This window comes from Fukomys damarensis, unplaced genomic scaffold (assembly GCF_012274545.1).
Source record: "Fukomys damarensis isolate Sample0158 unplaced genomic scaffold, DMR_v1.0_HiC HiC_scaffold_1, whole genome shotgun sequence".
Taxonomy (NCBI): Eukaryota; Metazoa; Chordata; class Mammalia; order Rodentia; family Bathyergidae; genus Fukomys; species Fukomys damarensis.
The window spans coordinates 52,705,181-52,713,389 of NW_022900913.1; the positions used below are offsets into that span (position 1 = coordinate 52,705,181).

The window sequence follows — 8,209 nt, forward strand, 5'->3', positions numbered from 1 at the left end:
ATATATATATCCAAGTTTATAGAAGCACAATTCCTAATGGCTAAATCTTGAAATAGCCTATATGCCTATCAACAGATGAATGAAGGAAATGTATTTTTACACAATGAAATATGATTCTGCAGCAAAGAAAGGTAAACTTGAGGCATTCGTTGAAAAGTGGAAGCACCTTGAGACTATGATGGTACGTGAAGTAAATCAGATCTACAAGCTTGAACATTACATCATCTCTCTTCTATGAAAGAGTTAATAAGAAAAAAGAGAAAGGGAAAAATGTTATTGTATTCTACATATGTTTCTGCTGTCCATTTCTGGTTTCACTCAAATATGGTGTGAGAGATCACTTTGCAGGATTTCCATTTCTTTGGACATGTTAATGTCTTTATTGTTGCTGTGACTATGGTCTATTTTGAATTTTAAAAATTCCCAGAATAGGAAAATCTATGAAGATAGAAAGTAGCTCAGAGGCTACCTAGACTTAGGGGAGACGTATTGGGAGATGATAGTGAGCAGATAGTGTTCTGTTTGGGGTAACAAACATGATCTAAACTTGATTGTGGTCATCACTGTACAACTCTTCCAATGTGTTAAAATAGACTGAATCTCATGCTTTGTAAATTGTGTGGTATGCAAATTTTAGTAAAATAAAGTTGATATTTTAATTAAAAATAAAAAGATAATTTATATAAAAGTTCTCTATAAACTGTAATATGCCATACATATTTGTTCTGAAGGTGTTCAGGAGATGCCACCCCAAACCTGCCTTTTTGTCATACTGATAACTTCAAACCAAGGGCACTCAGAACATAGAAAACCAGGGATAAGCTTTCTCTGAACATCCCTTATCTTCCTAAAGACAGATCCTCTGAAAGGAACTCAGTGGTCATGAGTTTCTCCCCTGGAATCTCATTGACTGGGAAGGATTAACTCACACCACAACAGCGGAAGCTGGAGGCTGACACCACACCCAGACAGTCATAGACATTACCTCTTCTGGTGTTCCATTCACTTCTCCACAATTCCACTTGCCCCTAACTTGCCTATATACCTTCTCCCTCCTGTTCTGGGAAGAGAGTATATAAGCTTCTAGATCACACTGGAGTGAGGGGTATTCACTTTTCTTTCCTATGATATACCTGTATACATAAGGAACCTTTATATCTTGTCTCCTGCTCGCTCTTGGTTTATTTCATAGACTCAGTTATAGAACCCTTAGACAGTGTAGAAAGTCTCTGTTTTGCTGTTATGGAGAAGTCTATTATTTAATAAACCAGAACACACAACTTCTGTTCCACTTCAGGTAATAAAAATTCAAGCTGTAACTTTTGTTATTTCCCATAGTTCCTGACACATCATACCCACAGTGGAGCCTCAAAATATCCTGTCAGCCAACACTGATAATTCTCTCTGTGCTGTTTCTTTCAATACTGCAAAGAAATATTTCTGTTATGCTCATCGTTCAAGGCCAGGATCTTGGTATTAGGGAATACTTTCTTGAGTAGCAAACAGTTTTGAACATCTGACACTATTAAAAACCATCTTACTCACCTACTCTTCATTTTTGCAGTTAGCAGAGCCCAACTTTGGAAGACATAGTTGTATGAGTTAGAATGGCCAAGGAAGGAAGAAAAAGTGAGTATGTGTACAAGGGGCATTTTCCCAAACTGACCTTAGTGGCATTTGCAGCTGGGAAATTTTCTAATTTTTCTAAGTCTCTGCTTCCAACAGAGAATTCAACTTCTGGAGCATGCATCCATCCCTGTGGTGCTTGGAGTGTGTAAATTTCAGACTGCTGTTTGCTCCCACTTAGACAAATGGTGAAGTGTCTCAGAGAAATGGATCTCTTTGGAGAACCTCATTCCCACCTCATATACTCCTCACTTTGTGGGAAATGGGCTGGAAAGTGGCGAGACCTGTGATAATATGGGCTACTCCTGCCCAAAGAAAGGACATCTCAGGGGGCACATCAGAGTCTCTTGTGTCACCTGGCCCCAGACAATGACCCAGACAGCTCCTTCTTTGGATGTAAAATGTTCTTGAGGCAAAGCTTGCATGGCAGTTTTGCTCTGCCAGGGAGTAATTGGCTGCCTGACTACTACCAATAACTCCAGCCAACTGTGGCAGCTGATGAGTCACCAGATTGGTTTGTCTTCCACTCTGAGAACAGCACTGGCTACTGATATGCATCAGCACACCTCCATTTTGGGCATGCCTTTTCTGGTGGTGGGGTTTCCTGCAGTGTACCACAAGTTCCTGATCTGTTTTGACATCCTCTCCTCTTCAATTCGGCATCTTGGTCCACTTCATTGGCTTAGCAAGACTATTAATAATGTTGGAAAGGGGAGAACTCACAAACCGAGTTTTACATGATCACTTTCTTATTCATGTTGCTCAGATTATCATCAACAGGTAATTAGACTAAAGGCTGGCAGCTGGGCTGTATGTCTGGGCTGCATGTCCGGACATCACAGGGTCTCCATTAGTGGTAGTTCCATTTTCCTTCCCTGTTACAGAGGTCAGAGGTTGGAAAACTCCAAAGATACACATGGCTCTGTTCTCCACTGGCTAATGGCAGAAAGCTGGTAAAAATGGTGAGCTTATCTGAGATGGGCAAGGTTATAGTCATGATGTGGAGCATGGAAGAGCAGCATCTGTTAGAAATGCAGAATTGTCAACTTCATCCCAGACTTACTGAATCCAAATAGGGAGCACCAGGGTAATCCACATCTAAATCTTGGATGACCCTAAACATACAAGTCCAAGAGGAGCAACCAGGTTACACAAGTTGGAGTTATACTAAACCGAGTTCCCTCAGCGTTCCACAGGCAGAAAGAAAAGGGCCTCCTACGACAGGGGTCCCTAATCCCCAGACCATGGACTGGCAGGAACCTGACTGCACAGCAAGAAGTGAGCAGTGTATAAGTGAGCAAAGTCTCACCTGTGTTTACAGTTGCTCCTCATCGCTGACATGACTGCCTAAGTTCTGCCTCCTGTGAGATCAGCTGCAGCATTATTTTCTCATAGGAGCCAGAACCCTACTGTGAACTGTGTATATGAAGGATCTAGGTCATGTGCTCCTTTGAACCATCCAGAAAACATCATTACCTACCCCCACAAACACATACACACACATCTGTTGAAAACTTGTCTTCCACAATACCAGTGCCTGATGCTAAAAAGGTTAGGGACTGCTGTTTTAAGGTAACTCTCTTGCATTAAGATCTGCAGATAATAATTTGATATCATGCTACTGGACTGACCTTTGCATGCATGTCCTGACAAAATGCCCATCCAGAGCTCTACTAGATGCTCTGTACACCAGCAGGGTGACCCATGACACACACAATGACAGGCTGAACACATGAATCCTTAGGGATACCTAGAAGCCATATACTTATTTTAGTGGCTTACCTACAGGAACCACACAGCTGTCTGAAGCAGTATCACCTCTGTTCAGAAAACCTGAGAGAGCCCTTAAAAAGACAGATGGGACGCAGGGACTGGGACCAAGTTCTGTTTTGTTTTGAGGTCAAAATCGTTTCTGGGCAAGATTTCCTCTCTTTTCAAAAAAAGTGAAGATTTAATTTCCTTTTACATTTTGACTGCCTTTAATTTGCAGGACGTTAGTTTCATTTTCTCAATAGTTTTCTTAATTAGTACTCAGCTCATAAGATGCTTTCTCACCCATGCATGGGAAGCTCAGTCTGCACTGTGTGGGGGAAGGCACAGATCTGGCTACTGATGTCACTTTTTTCTCTTAAGGTAATGCTGTGAAGACGGGCTTACTGTTGTTCAGATGTCCAAATTTCTTCTAACTGCGCACCTCATATAATGACCAAGAATAGATTGTGTGTCATGAAGCATTCTCAGCCCTTAGAAGAGATGAAATAATAGGAAGTATAACAATGACATTATAATAAGAGCTCTTCAGGTATTATTCTTCCTGGTAAGCTGCCCACTGCCACCATCAGTGATCTGAGATAGGGTGGACTGTGGTGCCTGGCAACAGGTGGGCCTCAGGCTTCTGGTGTACACAGTTAACTACAGCTCACACACAAAGTGTCAGCTCTGCAGGAATGCACAGGCATCCCCTGGCCTGTCCCCTTGAAATCTATGAAAAGACAAAGGTAGAAAATGTTATTTCACAAGTGATCTGACTAATTTAAGATTTGCTGAATGTCTTCCTCTGCCATGGTCATCATCATAGCCACCACTGCTACGGTGGATAACACCTGTTTTCTGGGGGTTGATTGTCCAGATAGAATTGTCATCCTCAAAGAGTGTATTCCAGATATCTGAATTAGAATATCTCTTTTATTATTAAAGACTAGATAGGACAACATTCCATAAGAAAAGCAAATGTGGTCTTTATTGTTAGCATATCTATTTTCTGATAACACAGTTTTTGGTTGAGCCTATTTTTCTCTTTTGTTTTTGAAACTACAAGCCCACCCACAATAGAAGGGACTAATCTCTCCTCAGTCTCATTGGTCTAACTTGAGTCATGTGTCCTCTTTTGGACAATCCACCTGCAGCCAGGAGATGAAGTCACAGAAAGGATGTGTTTTATAGAAGCCAACTCTTATGAAACAGCTTTGTGCATAGGAGAAAGATGCTGTTCCCAAGATAAGGGAATGAGGAACATGACCTAACTACTACATCTGAATATCCAAGGGAAGTGTGGTCAAGGCCTGGACGTTTGGTGCTTTCCTTTTACTTCATGTTTATCCAGTGGATACTTTTTTTTTTTCCTCCCGTCCCCTATGTTTTACCTATTTATCTTTCATTTACTCTAAATTCCTGGGAATCACTGATCTTCTTAAGATCTTTACAATCTTGCCTTTCCCTAACTGTGATAGAATGAGACACACATATGCATTCAAATTTCCTATCTCTATTTTCATGGCCTGGTAGTAGCTCATCTCTTTTTATCACAGAAACATATCCTGTTGTATGAATAAAACAAGTTGATTTTTCTGCTATGGCTCGAATGCGTTGCCCAAAGTTCACGTGTTGGACATTTAATCACCAGTGCAAGAGCACTGAGAAGTAGGGACTCTAAGAGGTGACTAAGTCATGAAGCCTCTCATGAATAGATTAATGCTGTTATTGCTGGAGTGGGTTCCTTATTTTAATCAGTGTGCCTCACGTCACACTCCCTCATCCTTCCATCCTCCACCATGGGATGGATAATGCAGAAGGCATTGGCCAGAGGTAGGCCCTTGATCTTGGACTTCCCAGAAATGTAAGAAATAAATGTTTTTGTGGTTTTTCTATAAAATGGAATACTACGCAGCCATAAAGAATGCAAAATTAGAGTCATTCATAGGAAAATGGATACAGTTTGAGGATATATTCCTAAGTGAAACAAATAAGTCACACATGTGTAAATACCAAATAGTTTCTCTGGTGTGAAAAACTATAATAGAACACAAGATCCTAATGAGATAATTGACAATGTAAAATAGGAAGAAAAGGGCTAAAGGTATAGGGAAAGCAGGAAGGGTGGGGGAAAGGGAATAAGGGAAAAGAAAAAAATATGAGAAAATGAAAAAATGGAAATAAAGTGTTTGTAAATGGGGAGGGGAGGAGGGGATGAAGGGAGGGCAGGGACAAGGGGAAAAAAAATGAGAACCAAGACCTGTCATGTAAAGGTACAAGATCCCAATGATGAATGTAACTTTACTGTATACCTAAAATGTACCAATAAACTCAATAAAAAGAAAAAAAATGTTTTTTTTTTTCTTTACAAAGTAGCTAGGTTGTTATAGCAGCATAAAATGGACTAAGACATTTTCCATGGACATAATTGAAGAACTCTCATTTCTTTTCTATTCTGTTTGTCCTCAGGACTATTTTTTACTTCCATCTGGTGTCTTTAATGGGCAAGCACAACTTTCTTCCCCCTTTATATTAGTATATACAATTACTCATTTCAATACAGTAATGACAGAGCTCAGAGTTTTTGTGGCTGGCAGCTTCTGGACTGGTTATATGCCCTGAACCAATCAGCTCACCTGTTTCTCTAGCAAGGGGCACATGAATATGTACTTACAGTGGGTGGGATATGCTTTTGAGGTGGCACATCTGCATCTACGTGATGAATTGGCTACACAGACTGAGTGATTTTCCAGATATTCTAAGCTTCAGGAATGGGGTGAAGCTTTGTCTCCTCCCTGAAATAAAAATAGATACAAGAGAAGCTTCAGAGAGTACTGCGCCAGAGCAGGTCAATAGTATTGGCTACACATGGTTAGTATCAGGACTGGTTCATGGGCTCAGAGATGTTGCATTTAGGCAACGCACAGTCTAACTTACTGATCCTTAAAACTTATAAAAATGGGCCTCTGGAGAAATGTTATGAATATTATTTTGTTTTATAGACATCCTTCCCCCTTGCATATATGGCTCTTTTGGGTATGAGCTTCAACTGGGCATTATTCCATAAGCCCACTGCTGGACCCTGTTGGATTGATCTAGGAGAGGATATCAATCCAGCTAGTCAATTATGTGCCAAGGAAAAATTCAGTCTTTTTGAATGTGGCTAGGTTTGAAACAATTAAGTGTTCATGCTAATCCAGGCCATAGTTTATGCCCTGGGCATCAAAGAAAGTCTGTCTTTAAAATGAGAGAAATGAAATAGATGTGTAGAGGGCAGAAACAGAGTCTTACTTTTCTGAGTTCTGTTCCCAAGCATTTTCTGGAAGTGGACATTATAACTGTCTGCTTGATATTTACTTTTTCTTCCTTGGGAACTACTTCAGTGCTTACTTTGGCATCCACAGCGACCCAAGTAGCCCTTGGGAATAAGCAAATGACTCTAGTCTGAGTTTACGGTCATCTGACTCCTGGGTACAGGTGCTGGTTCAGAGATGGCTGGGAGTACAAGGTCGAATCGGTGACAAGAAGTAAGAGGATTGTTGTGGGATTCAGGACAGGAGCTTCCTTTCTCTTCTTGAGAACCTTCTAGAACATTGATGGTGGAACCTTTCATAGGTTGAGTACTGAACCTGCAACCCCAAACCCACTTTTTTTTTTGGTGCTAGGGATCAAACTCAGGCCCTTGCGCTGATGAGGCAGGTGGCGGAACCACTGGGCTAAATCCCCAGCCCTCAAACACACATATTTATCACAAAGTGCCAACATGGCAATTAAACCTGAATACTGAGGTTTTAATTTTAAAAACCCAAAAACCTCATACATTAACATCTTTTTTATGAGGAGAAAAACAAATAACATGTGTGTTGTGGGTTCACCACTACTGTCCTAGAAGAAGCATCATCCAGATGGCCCCAGTGTATATGTATATGTCGTCCCCAGTCTGTGCATTTGCCTTGCTTGCCAACCAGCAAAATGCCAGCAACAGTCACACTGGTCCTGAGATTGTGGATTCAGGTCACTGCTGCTGCCAAAGATAGAAGCTGGCAAAGAGATCGCGGTGCCTGTATGCTGGCCCCACTGGTCCTGTGTGAGCTCTGGCTTTTCCAGAAGCTTCCTGGAGAAGCCTGGGGATAGAACCAAGAAGAGAGGGGGAGTTGGGTCCCATGGGATGACTGATTAGCAGGAATCCAGGGACAGGAAGTTTTGCTGAGTAAATTCTTCATTTCTGCTCCCAAGGAGACACAGAAGCTCTTGCACCCCTGCTATGGCTCCTATTGTAATTTCTCTGTCCTTTTCCTACTTGATTCCCACATCTCATCTCATTCTCCCTTTTCCTTCTGCATTCTAAATCACATTCCAGACCCTAAAGAAGTGTTAACACATAGGTTTTTGCCTCAGTCTCTGAGAATCCTGGCTAAGACAATCAGGAGGATGTAACCTCATGAATTGTTGTTAGCTCTCTTGTGACCATGGAAACCAGCTGAAGGATCAAGCAGGTATTGTGAAAGTCAAGCAGACAGCGGAAACACACGTGATATGATCATTGATCTGCTGCATCAAACTGACCTGGATGCTTTCCCTACCTCTGCACCAGAGTCAGGGAGAAGTCTATTATTTCTGGTTTTCTGTGATTGACAGCTGAATACGTTGTACCTGAAATCCTTCTCTAGTCTAACCTTCATTTGCAGATTCTGGGAGACTCCCCCATTCCCATCATAGCCGTATAATAAATTCTCTCTGATCTTAAGGTAATATGAGTTTCTGGTACCTGCCATCAATCAGATTCTAACTGATGCATCCTTCCCTGTTGCTCTTGATGAGTATCTTTAAA

At 41.3% G+C, this 8,209-nt stretch overlaps 1 long non-coding RNA gene across 2 annotated transcripts in view; it reads left to right on the plus strand.

The window, feature by feature from the left end:
- Nucleotides 1-5,263, plus strand: part of LOC104871394 — a 14,243-nt gene extending 8,980 nt beyond the window's left edge. For both annotated transcript variants that reach the window (XR_002025796.1, XR_782863.1), the window contains 2 exons: nucleotides 1,565-1,629; nucleotides 3,760-5,263. This is a non-coding gene — a long non-coding RNA (uncharacterized LOC104871394). The remainder of the gene's footprint in view (nucleotides 1-1,564; nucleotides 1,630-3,759) is intronic.
- The last annotated feature ends 2,946 nt before the right edge of the window (nucleotides 5,264-8,209 follow it).